Source organism: Myotis brandtii, unplaced genomic scaffold, assembly GCF_000412655.1.
Source record: "Myotis brandtii unplaced genomic scaffold, ASM41265v1 scaffold197, whole genome shotgun sequence".
Taxonomy (NCBI): domain Eukaryota; kingdom Metazoa; phylum Chordata; class Mammalia; order Chiroptera; family Vespertilionidae; genus Myotis; species Myotis brandtii.
In genome coordinates this window covers 986,326-999,904 of record NW_005357346.1, presented here as the reverse complement: position 1 = coordinate 999,904, position 13,579 = coordinate 986,326, and the positions used below count along the sequence as shown (strand labels likewise).

At 42.8% G+C, this 13,579-nt stretch overlaps 1 long non-coding RNA gene across 2 annotated transcripts in view; it reads right to left on the bottom strand.

Moving 5' to 3' along the window:
* The window catches only part of LOC102263601, a 199,507-nt gene that overhangs the window by 39,234 nt on the left and 146,694 nt on the right, over positions 1 to 13,579 (bottom strand). For both annotated transcript variants that reach the window (XR_001361918.1, XR_001361919.1), the window contains exon 5: positions 8,755 to 8,848. This is a non-coding gene — a long non-coding RNA (uncharacterized LOC102263601). The remainder of the gene's footprint in view (positions 1 to 8,754; positions 8,849 to 13,579) is intronic.

Here is a 13,579-nt window from a genome sequence, read left to right as displayed (position 1 = left end):
TTAGTACTGGAAGTGCTAGCCAAGAAGAAGATATAAAAGGCATCCAAATTGGAAAGGAGGAAGGAAAACTCTCATTATTCACAGATGACATGATATTGTACATAGAAAACTCTAAACACTCCATCAAAACACTACTAAGTTTAATAAACGAATTCAGCAACATAGTAGGATACAAAATTAACACCCAGAAATCTATGGCATTTTTATACTCCGATAATGAAATCTCAGGAAGAGAAACTAAAAAACAATCCCATTTACCATTGCAACAAAAAAAGTAAGATACTTAGGAATAAACTTAAATAAGGAGGTAAAAGAGATAGAGGAAGATATAAACAAATGGAAGAATATACAGTATTCATGGATTGGTAGAATCAACATCATTAAAGTGTCCATACTACCCAAATCAATCTATAGATTCAATGCAGTCCCTATTAAAATACTAACAGCATATTTCATAGATCTAGAACAAACACTCCAAAAATGTATATGGAACCAACCAGCCACCAAACAAACAAACAAACAAAAAAAACCCCAAATAGTCACAGCAATCTTGAGGAAGAAAAACAAAGTTGGAGGAATCACAATACCAGATATCAAGTTATATTACAAGAACAGGCATGTAGATCAATAGAACAGAACAGAGAGCCCAGAAATTGACCCAAGCCATTATGCTCATTTAATATTTGACAAAGGAGGCAAGAGCATGCAATGGAGCAAGGACAGTCTCTTCAATAAATGGTGTTGGGAAAATTGGACAGGTACATGCAAAAAAATGAAACTATACCACCAGCTTACACCATACCCAAGAATAAACTCAAAATGGATAAAAGACTAAATGTAAGATCCAAAACCATAAAAATCTTAGAAGAAACCATAGGCAGCCAAATCTTACTATGTGTGCCAATACATCTCCTAGGACAAAGGAAACAAAAGGGAAAATAAACAAATGGGACTACATCAAAATAAAAAGCTTCTGCAGAGAAAAACCATCAACAAAAAGACAAAGGGGCCCACTACATGGGAGAACATATTTGCCAATGATACATCCAACAAGGGGGTAATTTCCAAAACACACAGGGAACTCACACAACTTAGCAAAAGGAAGACAATCCAATAAAAAAATGGGCAAAGGACCTAAATAGACACTTCTCCAAAGTGGACATATGGAAGGCCCAGAGACATATGAAAAAATGTTCAAAGTCACTAATCATCCAAGAGATGCAAATCAAAATGACAATGAGGTATCACCTCACACCTGTCATAATGGCTATCATCAACAAATCAACAAAGGACAAGTGCTGGTGAGGATGTGGAGAAAAGGGAACTCTTGTGCACTGCTGGTGGGAATGCAGACTGGTGCAGCCACTGTGGAAGACAGTATGGAGTTTCCTCAAAAAAATTAAAAATGGAACTCCCATTTGACCCAGTAATTCCACTTCTAGGAATATATCCCAAGAAACCAGAAACACCAATCAGAAAGGATATATGCACCCCTATTTTCATAGCAGCGCAATTACAATAGCTAAGATTTGGAAATCTGCCCATCAGCAGATTCCATTGTGGTACATCAACACAATGGAATACTATGCTGCTGTAAAAAAGAAAGAACTCTTACTATTTGCAACAGCATGAATAGACATGGAGAGCATTATGCTAAATGAAATAAGCCAGTAGGAGAAAGATAAATATCACATGATCTCACTCATTTGTAGAATCTAATGAACAACATAAACTGATGAACAAAAATAGATCCAGAGACAGAAAAGCATCGAACAGACTGTCAAACCTCAGAGGGAAGAGAAGGGAGGCTAGGGGAAGAAATTAACCAAAGAACTTGTATGCATATATGCATAACCCATGGATACAGATAATAGTGTGATGAAGGCCTAGGGCAGGGGAGTAGGGGTGGGCCAGGAGAAGTCAATGGTGGGAAAGAGGGGACATATGTAATACTTTCAACAATAAAGATGAAAAAAAAAGATTTGTCTCTCCAGCGCTTCCACATAAGTGTTTTCCCTATCCCCTTAAACACCTGTCCATAATCCTGGAATGGGGAGTTCAGGCTTTATTTATTTCCTGTTCTCCTGGGTGGCACCATTCTTAATAAAATAACCAAGCTTTCTCTACTGCAATTCTCCATGTTTAGTGTTTGGCTCTGTAGAGCCTGGGGTTCGAACTCTTTCTGCTCTGTAACAACATGGAAGTCCTTGTTGCAGGCACATCTCCTGTGCTTTGGTAGGTCTGTCTGTTAGGAAAGGCATCCCTCACTGTGTCTATCATGCCTTCCACCTCGTTCTCTCCTCTGGAACCACACAGAACAATTTTTATCCTGTTCTATCTCAAATTGGTCTCACTCCACCATTTATTTCTTTGCAATATTTGAGCAGATCTGAAGGAGCCATCTGAGGATCCCAGCTTCCAGAAGGTTCCTCTTCTTTCCTCAGCAACTAGAGTGCACCATAAAGTTTGACAGGGCAACTTCCCTTGGTTTTCTTTTAAATAAAAATTTTCTATTATCACATTCATCAAGTATAGTTCTACTAAGCAGGCGTGTTAGGTGGTGACCAGCCGTTTACTAGGGGGGAGTTCTGGCTGGGGTGGTCTTTAAGCCCAACCTCAAGTCAGCATTAGCTTCTGCTTAGAAAAAGGTTGCAAAACACCATCCCTAATGATTTAACAGCTTGTTCCCCAAAACACATTAACCTAGGGAGCTTTTAAATATGAAGAAATAATTACACCGACTCAGTATTGTCCTTCCTCAAAATTACATCACATCAGGGCTCCACTAGGTAAATTAATTTAGTAAAAGAACACACGTCTTCTAAAAATGAAAAACTGTACTCAGTGAAATGTTATTTCCAGTTGATGGCAGGAGGGTGGACAGAGGGGAAGGAAGAATTAATGAAAATATTCTACTTTCCCAAATGAACACTTTGAGTGGCCTTACCCCAGCCAAATTAATTCATCATTATTTGCATTTCTAACTTGTTTTTATCATCTCCAAACCAGTTGGGGTCAGATTGGAATTGGGGGGACTGGAAGATGCCTTGGGAACAATATGCTCTAGCCCAGTGATGGAGAACCTTTTGAGCTCGGCGTGCCAGCATTTTGAAAAACCCTACCTTAACTCTGGTGCCGTGTCACATATAGAAATGTTTTGATATTTGCAACCATAGTAAAACAAAGATTTATATTTTTGATATTTATTTTATATATTTAAATGCCATTTAACAAAGAAAAATCAACCAAAAAAATGAGTTCGCGTGTCACCTCTGACACGCGTGTCATAGGTTCGCCATCACTGCTCTAGCCCAACCACAAGAGTCTGCATAAGCCTAGGACATAAAAGTCCATAGAATCCCTAAAAGCTGGGGGTCTGCATTTGGTCAGGGCGGACCGGAATGGCTTTGCCTCTACTTGAAGAGGAAATAAGATTTGGGGACAAGAAAAAATAGCCTTCTAAGAGTCTATAACATCATCTCAAATTCCACCATTAAATATTGTCTTCTTTTTGGAAAACTGTTGAAATTTTAAGTAGATAAGGATATCTGGGTCATTTACACTTGAATGAAAGTGAGTTTAATGGAATCTCCTCTCCAGCCCAAACAAGACCCTGGGCAATTTCAGGCCACAGGGCACTAATGGGAAGGGCCTTGCAGGAAGGAAATGGAGAGGCACACTTCACACAGCTTCGCCCCAGCCAAGGCTAAAAGGGCAACTCTGGGACTCCCAGGTCTGCTGGCCTCCTGGGGAGAGCCCTGTCCACTTCCAGCCCCTGCTGTAAAGCGGGGCAGAGCGGACCTCAGAGACAGCCTAGGCCTGGGTGGACTCTGAGAGCGCTGACCAAGCAAATGGGGAGCCACTGGGCCTGCTTGAGCTGGAGCAGATTTCTGTGGAATCAACCCTTACTGGGTAGCTCTTGGGTGTCATGAGACTTCAGTTTTTCCATTGCTGTTTCCTTTGCTACAAAGAATCTCTCTGCCTTTTGGCCACCTTTTGAAGTTACCGGCAGGGCGTAGCTGCATATCCGTACTTTTATAGGCTGCCTAATGACCTGCTTAATTATTTGCTTTCTTTAGGGCTAGATTTGCAGCTGATAGGCCCTGGGAGGCTGGGCTCTGAAGCAGTCTGGTCTCCCTGATGGGTCCAGCAGAGTTCCAGGCATCTTCATCACTGAATTCCAAGAGACTGTCTCCCTGGGGCACCCAGGCTGGAGCGTGAAGCTTTATTTGTGTTTTATTTATTCATTAGATTGGCAGAGGCCTTCTCTCCAGGGAGCTCTAGGTGCCCAACATGAAATTAGCATCTACATTTCCCAACAAAGTCGACTGGTGACTGGTTTGGAATCCTTTGCAGCCTTGCCTGTGTTCTGAGGTTTAAACAGCGCTGGAAACGAAGAACACTTAAATGACAAAAGCCTACCAACTTTTCCACCCATGCTCTTGGCAGAAATTGCTATTTCAGTATAGATTTTTTTCTTTCCTTCTGAGTATGGGCACAGTCTCTGAATTTTTCTTAATCTAGTGTTCAAGGCAGCAACTGGGGTCTGTCCAAGATATTGTTTGAGTTGGGATCTCTCTGCCGTTCTTCATCTCAGTCCTTCACATTTCCAAAGGCACTGGGAAGTGGTGACAAACCTTTCTTAGACTTCTCTGTGGAGTACAGAGCTGGCCAGAGTCCACGTAGGATATTCACTCTCCAGAGAGTGTCTTATGAGTGTATTTGGTAAAATGCACACTGAAGTTACATCTGTGCATGCGTTTTTTGGACTCCTTTTAATCCTCACGTGTTTGCATCTAGCATGCCTCGGGCAGTGTCTGGCATAACAGGCACTAAATCAAATGTGTACAATTCGCTGTGATGAGCATGGGGGGTTCATTCATCAACTTTTTTTCCCCCTTGCTGTAGCCCACTTACTTCTTTACCTCGAAATTAGATTATGTAGAAATCCAGGTCTACATAAAAACAGAGCTTCCCTGAATTCTTGACTGTTTAGTTCTTATTTTATCAGGAACTCCAAGAGAATAAATTTTATTGAAAGTGGTATTTCTCGTCTCCCTCCCTGCTTCCTCCTCTGTCCCTCCGTCTCTGTGCATTGCTATGGATTCTATTTTCTGGTTGAATTTGACACCTAATAGTCATCAGATGATTGCATCCAATTAGCAGCTATTATATTCTTCAGTTACTTTCTGTTTGGACATGAGTTTATTGATCTGGTAAGATTTCATTCTTCAGAAACATAAACAACATGCCATTTAATTCAGCCTCAGTGCTGTTTCTAAGCACCAGGAAACAGGCATTTAAAGAGGCAGTGTAAGGGAGGGAGAGGATGAGGGAGGAAGGCTATCTATTACCTCTTTCGAAGAAGAGGGGGAAGACATCGGGTTAAACCTTGATCGCTATCATGTCACCTTTGGACTTTTATTAAAACTGTTTGACAGAGACGTGTTGGCAGATGGAGTAGGAAGATAAATGGGCCTGTGTGAATAGGTTTAATATCAAAAGTGGATAGGAGACCCGGCACGTTTTCCCCATCCAGAAATTGTTCACGTCCGCAAGATTTGCAGGTTGCTGCTGGTGATCCTGTCTGGCTCAGGGGGCCAAAAGGTGAACACGATTGAGGTACCTTCTGCTATGAATATTTCACAGCCTGAGTATCCCTTTTTCACTTGGGGCTGTGTGCTGACTGAGGGCTTCTTCAGGATGAGTCCTCAGTTGACTGATGAATACAAAACGCCTCTCTGAACAAAAGGCATTCAAGATTCGCTGAAGACAAGACAACCTACTTTGGTTTCTGTGTCTGGTACCGGGGTATCAGCGGAGATAAAACACTGAGTGACAGGGAAGCGAAATACAGAATAACACAATCTATTGTTCTCCCATTGACTGTAAGTATAATGGGAAAGTTAGCGAGTCACCGTAATGTCAGGGACCGCTGTGAACTTGGGAGAACTCAAGGATCAGAAAGTAACATGAAGCAAGGAGGGAAATGCAGATAATATTGGGTTACTGAACATTCTCAAATTGTACTGAAACGCATCCCATCCCTTTGGAGGGGGCATGTTTTTGACAAGGAGGACAATGGGAAGGAACTGGCAGCGGTAACAATATCACCATTTTCTTTTACTACGGGCCGTAACGTGAACTTCTTAGAAGACACCTTCTTTCACCACGGCTTTGTTGTCCAGTCTATTGAGGAGCCCAGAGACCAAAGTCCCTGCCTTGTTCCGGGGCCCGTCGAAAACCAAGGAACCTGGTTCTGCCAGCCAACGCCAGCTGCTCTGCTGTGAATCACAGAGCAGGTTTGCAGCCCAGGGCGGAGGAAAGGAACTGAGAGGGAATGCGAGAAGCAGAGAGGGAACAGGCAGGGTGAAGAATTTGGAGCATGGGAGTGAAAGAGTAGGAGAGAAAAAACGAAGGTGGTGGAGGAAAGAAACAGAATTTTCATGGTGGGGAAAGAATGGGAAGAGACTGTGTATGCCATTCCCAGGTCTGAGTAAAGTTCCCCTCCAACACAATCAAACAAAACAACAGCAAAAAGAACTGAATCACCTTTGGAGTGATTTTCTTGGAGCCAGAAATCTACGCCTGGATTAACTATTTTCTGGGGGGAAAATTTAGCTAATGCTTAGTAACATTTTTAGAATCTGTGACATTCCCACACTAAAACATCCTGTCCCAAACACATGCGATGAGAAAACACCCACTTACAACTCACAAGAATGCTGATGAAGGCTATGAACTCTCTCTTGTAGATAAATGAACATACAGATATCTAATTTTGCACACAAACTCTGGGCTCACACACTCCCGAAGTCCATTTATAAACCTCTCAGAATGCCACAGACATAGGTTCAGAATTGCTATTCCAGAGTGTCTAACAAAGACCTGGCATAGAATAAGTGCTGAATAAACTCTTACAGCTTTGAATTATGCAAGTATTCTGGTCAGCTGAATATTCTAGTTGGCTAAAGTGTACCGCATGTGCCTTCACAACTGATTGTCAAGGGACTAGAGATAAGTGCAATGTTTTCAATATCAAAAGCATACTCATTGCAATAAAAACCTTTATGGTTTTGGATGATCCAGAAGGCAGATTTTCATGATTGCACGCCCCCTTTTCATAGTAGATGAAAAGCCCAACTGTTGTTCAAATTAATCTCAGGTCAGATGGACCATTACTGAGCTTTAGGCTTGTTTATATATAAAATAGTGTTTCTTTCCAATGCCATCTCTTAATTGGGTACATGAAGTTTTTTTTAGGTGTCTGGATTCAATTTGGCAGTTTCTTAAACTCCAGTCTATGAGAGTTTTAAGGAGGTAAAATATATTGGTATTTCCTGAAGGAGGAAATTCTAGAATTGACCATGCTACTGCTAAAACCTTTCTTGAGACAGTTCATTTAGGAAGACTGGTTCCCATGGGACACACCTCTTAGAGTTAGTTTAGTGTGTTAAAGAGATTTATTTCCAGACAAATTGGCTTATAAATATGAACCAGCCTGTGAAAGGCAGTCCATCGGACAAATCTTGAGGGAACTATTCTTTCTACTTTAGGGACTCATGTTATGAAAGATCTAATAGGTAGTTCCTATTCCTACTACCAGCTTTGTGTATTTTAGCTAACACTGAATGTGACCATTCCTCCTAATTTACTTAATACAGCAGTCCTCAAGGGCTTGTAAACCCATAATTGGACAGTTAAGATTAGAAGGTTAAGAAGACTGACACAGGGAGAGAGGCTTTATAACTGTGAGGGACATTTTATTGGCTGAGGATTTCTGAAAGCACCATTTTAATTATCTCTTGAGCAGCTTCCCTTGTCCTATCAGCCATCAAGAGGTAAGAGATGAGATGAAGAGTTACTCATGTTGAATAAGCGTGGACTTCATCCTCCAAGTCTTCATTAAAGAAGGACTTGTTGGAATGAATGAAGAAGATGAAGTTGTAGTCAGGGTAACATGAAATAAAAATACAAAAGTCCACTCAAGGACTTTAATTTAAATCCTAATGCGAGCCTCTTCAAGTGCATTGTTTAAAGTGTCCTGAAACATTGCAATTTTCTCTTTATTTCTGGGAATTTTAGTTACTGTTAGCTTCTGACTGCTACTTACACTAAAATCCTTTAGAAAACACGCAAAGGCTGTGTTCTTCAGGGGGAGAAGAACAGGGAATCTGTTCTGTGGTGTTTGTAGGAGATGGAGCCATCACTGGCTGGAAGCTGGGAAGCATGAATGCCAGCACTCAGGGCGGGGGAAGAGTTGGTGTGAGACCAGCAAGTTGGTCACTAGAAGACAGTCTACAGCAGGGGTCCTCAAACTTTTTAAACAGGGGGCCAGTTCACTGTCCCTCAGACCGTTGGAGGGCCAGACTATAGTTTAAAAAAAAACTATGAACAAATTCCTATGCACACTGCACATATCTTATTTTGAAGTAAAAAAACAAATGGGAACAAATACAATATTTGTATTTGCATGTGGCCCGCGGGCCATAGTTTGAGGACCCCTGGTCTACAGCAAAGAATGCTTTAGCTCACCACAGTTTCCAACCTCTCCATGGTGGTCACTTCTTCCCCACCTCCAAGACCTAGATCTGAAACTCTTTATAGGTCGGATGAACCTCAGACTCAGCCAGCAGCCGCTGTCAGAACAGGAAGTTGGGTAATCCTCACAACAACCTTACGATGTAGATTAGAATTTGTGAGCTCCGTTCTACAGATGAAGACACCGAGGCACAGAAAGTCTGAGTAACTTACCCCAAGTCACACAGGTAGCAGATGACGGAGCAGGGATTTGAATCCAGGTAGTCAGCCTCTACCCGCCATGTTCTGATTCCACTTTGCCTTGCTTCTGTAGGATTAAGTGAGAGATTTATTTGTGTATAAATCAGATTAATATCCTATTATGCACTTATAAAACATACAGAAATCAGAAATTACACAGAAGAAACGATAAAAATATATAAATTCAAATAATTATCCCTACTCTTCAAGAGACTGTCTTGCTCACTCTACATTGTAGACCACTGAGAAGCTCACATTATTCTATCTGGCCCACAAAGACTGAAGAGAGAACCTTGACCATCAGATTACCTCACGTCATCACAATGATTTACTCTTTATCCCTTCAATCCAGGTTCTAATCCATGGAGCCTGAACTTGGAAGGAAGACCCTATTCTCCCTTACATGGGAGTAAATGAACAGATGTATTACCCAGTAACTACACCACATCTGGCTAAACCCAGCCAAGCCAAATGGCATTAGGCTGGCTGCTAACTTCTGGGGCCTTCTGTCCCCATGAGACTCTGGGTGATGGAGTGGTACCAAGATGGGGCTGCTGCCTTAGGCTTCATCATTCAAAGATGGAGCTGTGACAGGGGCTCCCTGTAGCTTAGTCTCCCAAACCCCATGGCTCACTCAGGCATGATCTCCCCTTCTCCCTGAAGCACCTTCCCACTCCTGGACCATCCTGGCCACTCAGGAGGGAGGCATGTGCAGAAGCCAGAGAAGGGAGGTGGGGGAAGGCTGCCCCACTGGGCTGAAGGGCAGCTGTTTATATTGTAATTAAGGTTTCACAGCATAAACTGAAATGTAGCTCGACTATTCCAACAAGGCACTGGAGGTAATTACACTGCTAGAGGCGGACTCCACTGCCAATTATTTCCCTCCCTAATTGAATAACTTAGGCCACATTGTAGTGAGACAGGCAAAGGGAGAGGCTACTTTCAAATATGGATGTTCCTTCAGAGGCCTCCAAACAGCTCAAAGCTTAACACACCATTTTCCTAACATCCTTTCCCAGGAGTGTGGTATAGAGGATAAGAATGGAGGTCCTCGCCCTGACCGGTTTGGCTCAGTGGATAGAGCGTCGGCCTGCGGACTCAAGGGTCTCAGGTTCGATTCCGGTCAAGGGCATGTACCTTGGTTGCAGGCACATCCCCAGTGGGGAGTGTGCAGGAGGCAGCTGATCGATGTTTCTCTCTCATCAATGTTTCTCACTCTCTATCCCTCTCCCTTACTCTCTGTACGAAATCAATAAAAATGTATTTTTTTTTAAAAAAAGAATGCAGGTCCTGGAGTCCCAGTACTTCCTGGCTTGGGCAGATTACTTAAACTCTGTGAGGGTTCCCTCATCTATAAAATGGGTCTAATTGAAATATAGACTTCATGCACTATTGTGGGGATTAAGTACATATAATAACCCCAGCACACAGAACACATTGAATGATTCTGGCTTAAGGAAATGGTGGCAGTAGAGTGTGCACCTGTAGAGGGGCAGGTCCTTTTATCTTCCCTGAACAGATAGGTAAACGGAGGCAGAAAGCACACCTAGTCTCACGTGGAATAGCACTAGATAAAATGATGCTTTCTTGGCTCAAAAGGAGTGATCTCCTTTGAGTTATAGAGGAAATGGCCTCCCCCAAGAAAGTTGGACAGATCTTTAAGATATATAGACCCTGGAGGGAAAACCAAGATGGGGGCGTAGGTAAACACCGGTACTCACAGCCTCCTACAGCCACATTAAAATCACAATAAAAATACAAGACAACCACCATTCAAAGCCACCTAAAATCTGGCTGAATGGAAGTCCTACAACTAAAGAAGTAAACAAGAAAGCACATTGATACTGATAGGAGGGGCGGAGATGCAGAACGAGCTGGTCCGACACACATGTGGGGCATGTTTTTAATCAGGAGTGACATCTCTGCTGTGGAGTCCTCCATGAGGAGCAAGGGTCTCAGTCCCAAACCAGACCCCCAGCCCAGGGTTCCAGAGCTGGGAAGAGATGTCCCCATAACTTTGGGCTGTAAAAGCCAGTGGGGACTATGCCTGAGTGACATGGAGGCTGCTGGAAACCCAGGCAGTACTCTTAAAAGGCCAGCACATGGACTTATACAGTCCCACTTCCTCTGAGCTCCAGTGCCAGGCAGCAGCATTGGGGGATCCAGGGACACACAGAGAGGAACTAGATTGTCTGGCACTGGGGCAGAAACTTGGGGGTGGCTTTCTCCCAGAGTTGGTTGCTCACAGGGATCATTGTTCCTATACTGGGACTTCTCCTGTTGCAGAACTGAGTTGCAGACATATCTGAGCTTCCATCAGCATGGCCCACACTATTTGCTCTGCCCTGGTGATTCACTGAGACCCCACCCCATACAATTTGCAACCCTACCCAAGCTGTTTGCAGTGGCTTTTCCATATGAATGGCCTGTCCTGGCTCAGGCTTCAGACCTTGTTAAAATCTCTCAAACAAGCACCAGCTGGTGTCAGCATGTCCCAAACATATCTAAAAGGCTCAAGACCTGGCACTAGCACCAGCCTGCCTTGCTTCACAGCTGGGCCTTGCCTGGGCATTTCTGAGCCCAATATAAGAAGCAGCCATTTGAAAATCTCTCTGTAACTCCTGCCAGGTGGCCCCAGGCAGTGGCTGACCATGCACCTCCCAGGAGGTCCCAGAACCAGTACACCCAGTGGGCAACTTTAAACCATACCAGATTAGAACTCTACACATCCACAAGCAACACACTCAAGTGGCAGACTCAGCAAGTACCAAAGCCCCACTGAAGCAAGTCCTGCTCCATAGGGGTGTTTCCTGCACAGCAACTCTCCCACTGTAGTCAGAGCTGGTCCTCACAGCCAATTGGCCTGGAGGTCAATTCCTCCAAGTGAATGCCAATAGCAATCAAGGCTCAACTACAACAAGACTGTGAACACAGCCCACACATGGGTGCACCTAGAGTGTCCAGCTTGGGTGAATGGGGAGGCTGAGCCACTGTGCCCTACAGGATAACTACTAAGCAAGGTCACTGCACCAATTCCAGGAAACAAAGCAGCCACCTAATACATAGAAATAATCACAGGGAAGGAGCCAAAATGTGGAGACAAAGAAACATGTCACAAATGAAGGAAATGGAATGGAAGCAAGCAAACTACTGGATACAGAGTTCAAAACAATGGTTTTAAGGTTACTTAAGGATTTAACGAGAGCTTCAAGGGACTTCCTGAGACTGTCAAGGATCTTCATGAGCATTTCAAAGACATGAAAAAGGACCGGTCAGAAATTAAGCATACACTAACTGAAATAAAGAATAATTCTTAGGGATTCAACAGTAGAGTAGATAATTCTGAGAATCAAATCAACGATTTGGAACATGAGGAAGAAAAAAATACCCAATCAGAAGAGCAAAAAGAAAAAAGAATTAAAAAATATGAAGACAGTGTAAGAAGCCTCTGGGACAACTTCAAGCATACCAACATTTGCAGTGTGAGGGTGCCAGAAGGAGAAAAGAGAGAGAGCAAGATATTGAAAACTTATTTGAAGGAATAATGACAAAAACTTCCCCCACCTGGTGAAAGAAATAGACTTACAAGTCCAGGAAGCACAGAGAGTCCCAAACAAGAGGAACCCAAAGAGGACCCCACCAAGACACATCATAATTAAAATGCCAACAGTTAAAGACAAAGAGAATCTTAAAAGCAACAAGCGAAAAACAGTTACCTACAAGGAAGATCCCATATGACTGTCAGCTGATTTCTCAACAGAAACTTTGCAGGCCAAAAGGGAATGGCAAGAAATATTCAAAGTGATGAAAAGTAAGGACCTACAACCAAGATTGCTCTACCCAGCAAAGTTATCATTTAGAAGTGAAGGTCAGATAATGAGCTTCAAAAACAAGAAAAAGCTAAAAGAGTTTATCACCACCAAACCAGTATTACATGAAATGCTTAATGGTATTTTTTAAGAAGAGGGAGAAGAAAAAGAAAGATAAAAAATATGAACAATAAAATGGCACTAAATACATCTCTATCAACAATTGAGTCTAAAAATCAAAATAAACCAACAAGGAATCTAATGAACAAAATAAACTGATGAATCAGAGGCATGGAAACATGGAACAGATTGACGAATCTCAGAGGGAAGGGGGGAGGGAGGGCGGGAAAAGATTAACCAAAGATCTTACAGGCATATATGCATTACCTATGGACACAGACAATAGGATCTTAATGAGCACGTCAAAGGCATGAAAAAGGACCAGTCAGAAATTAAGCATACTAACTGAAATAAAGAATAATTTATAGGGATTCAACAGTAGAGTAGACGATTCCAAGCAAAGGCCCGGGGCAGAGTGGGAACCTCCAATTTCCCCCACTGCTCCCCAGGGTGAGGGTCAATTCCCTCCCAGAGTTAACCACACACTCCCTTCCCAATGTCCAACCCCTTGGCCATTGACATCACAGTGTTTGAAACATCTCAACACATTGTATGCGGGAAACGTATTTATACGTTTTATGTTGACTGTACGTAGTAGAGCCACCTGTTACTACCCACAAACAATGTGTCAAAAGCCAGAGATAGGAATTCTCAAAATTTGGGGTGCATATGAGTCTCTTGCAGAACATGTTTAAAAATGCAGGCTCCATGGCCATACTCCCAAGGATTCTGATTCCCTGGGTCTAAGACGAGGTCCAGGAACCTGGAGTTTAGCAATTTAACCAAGTTTCCAGGTGTTTCTGATTTCAGTGGTTCAAGGATCAGGCTCTAAGAATCACTAAAAAGAGAACCAAGGATGAACAGCAGAG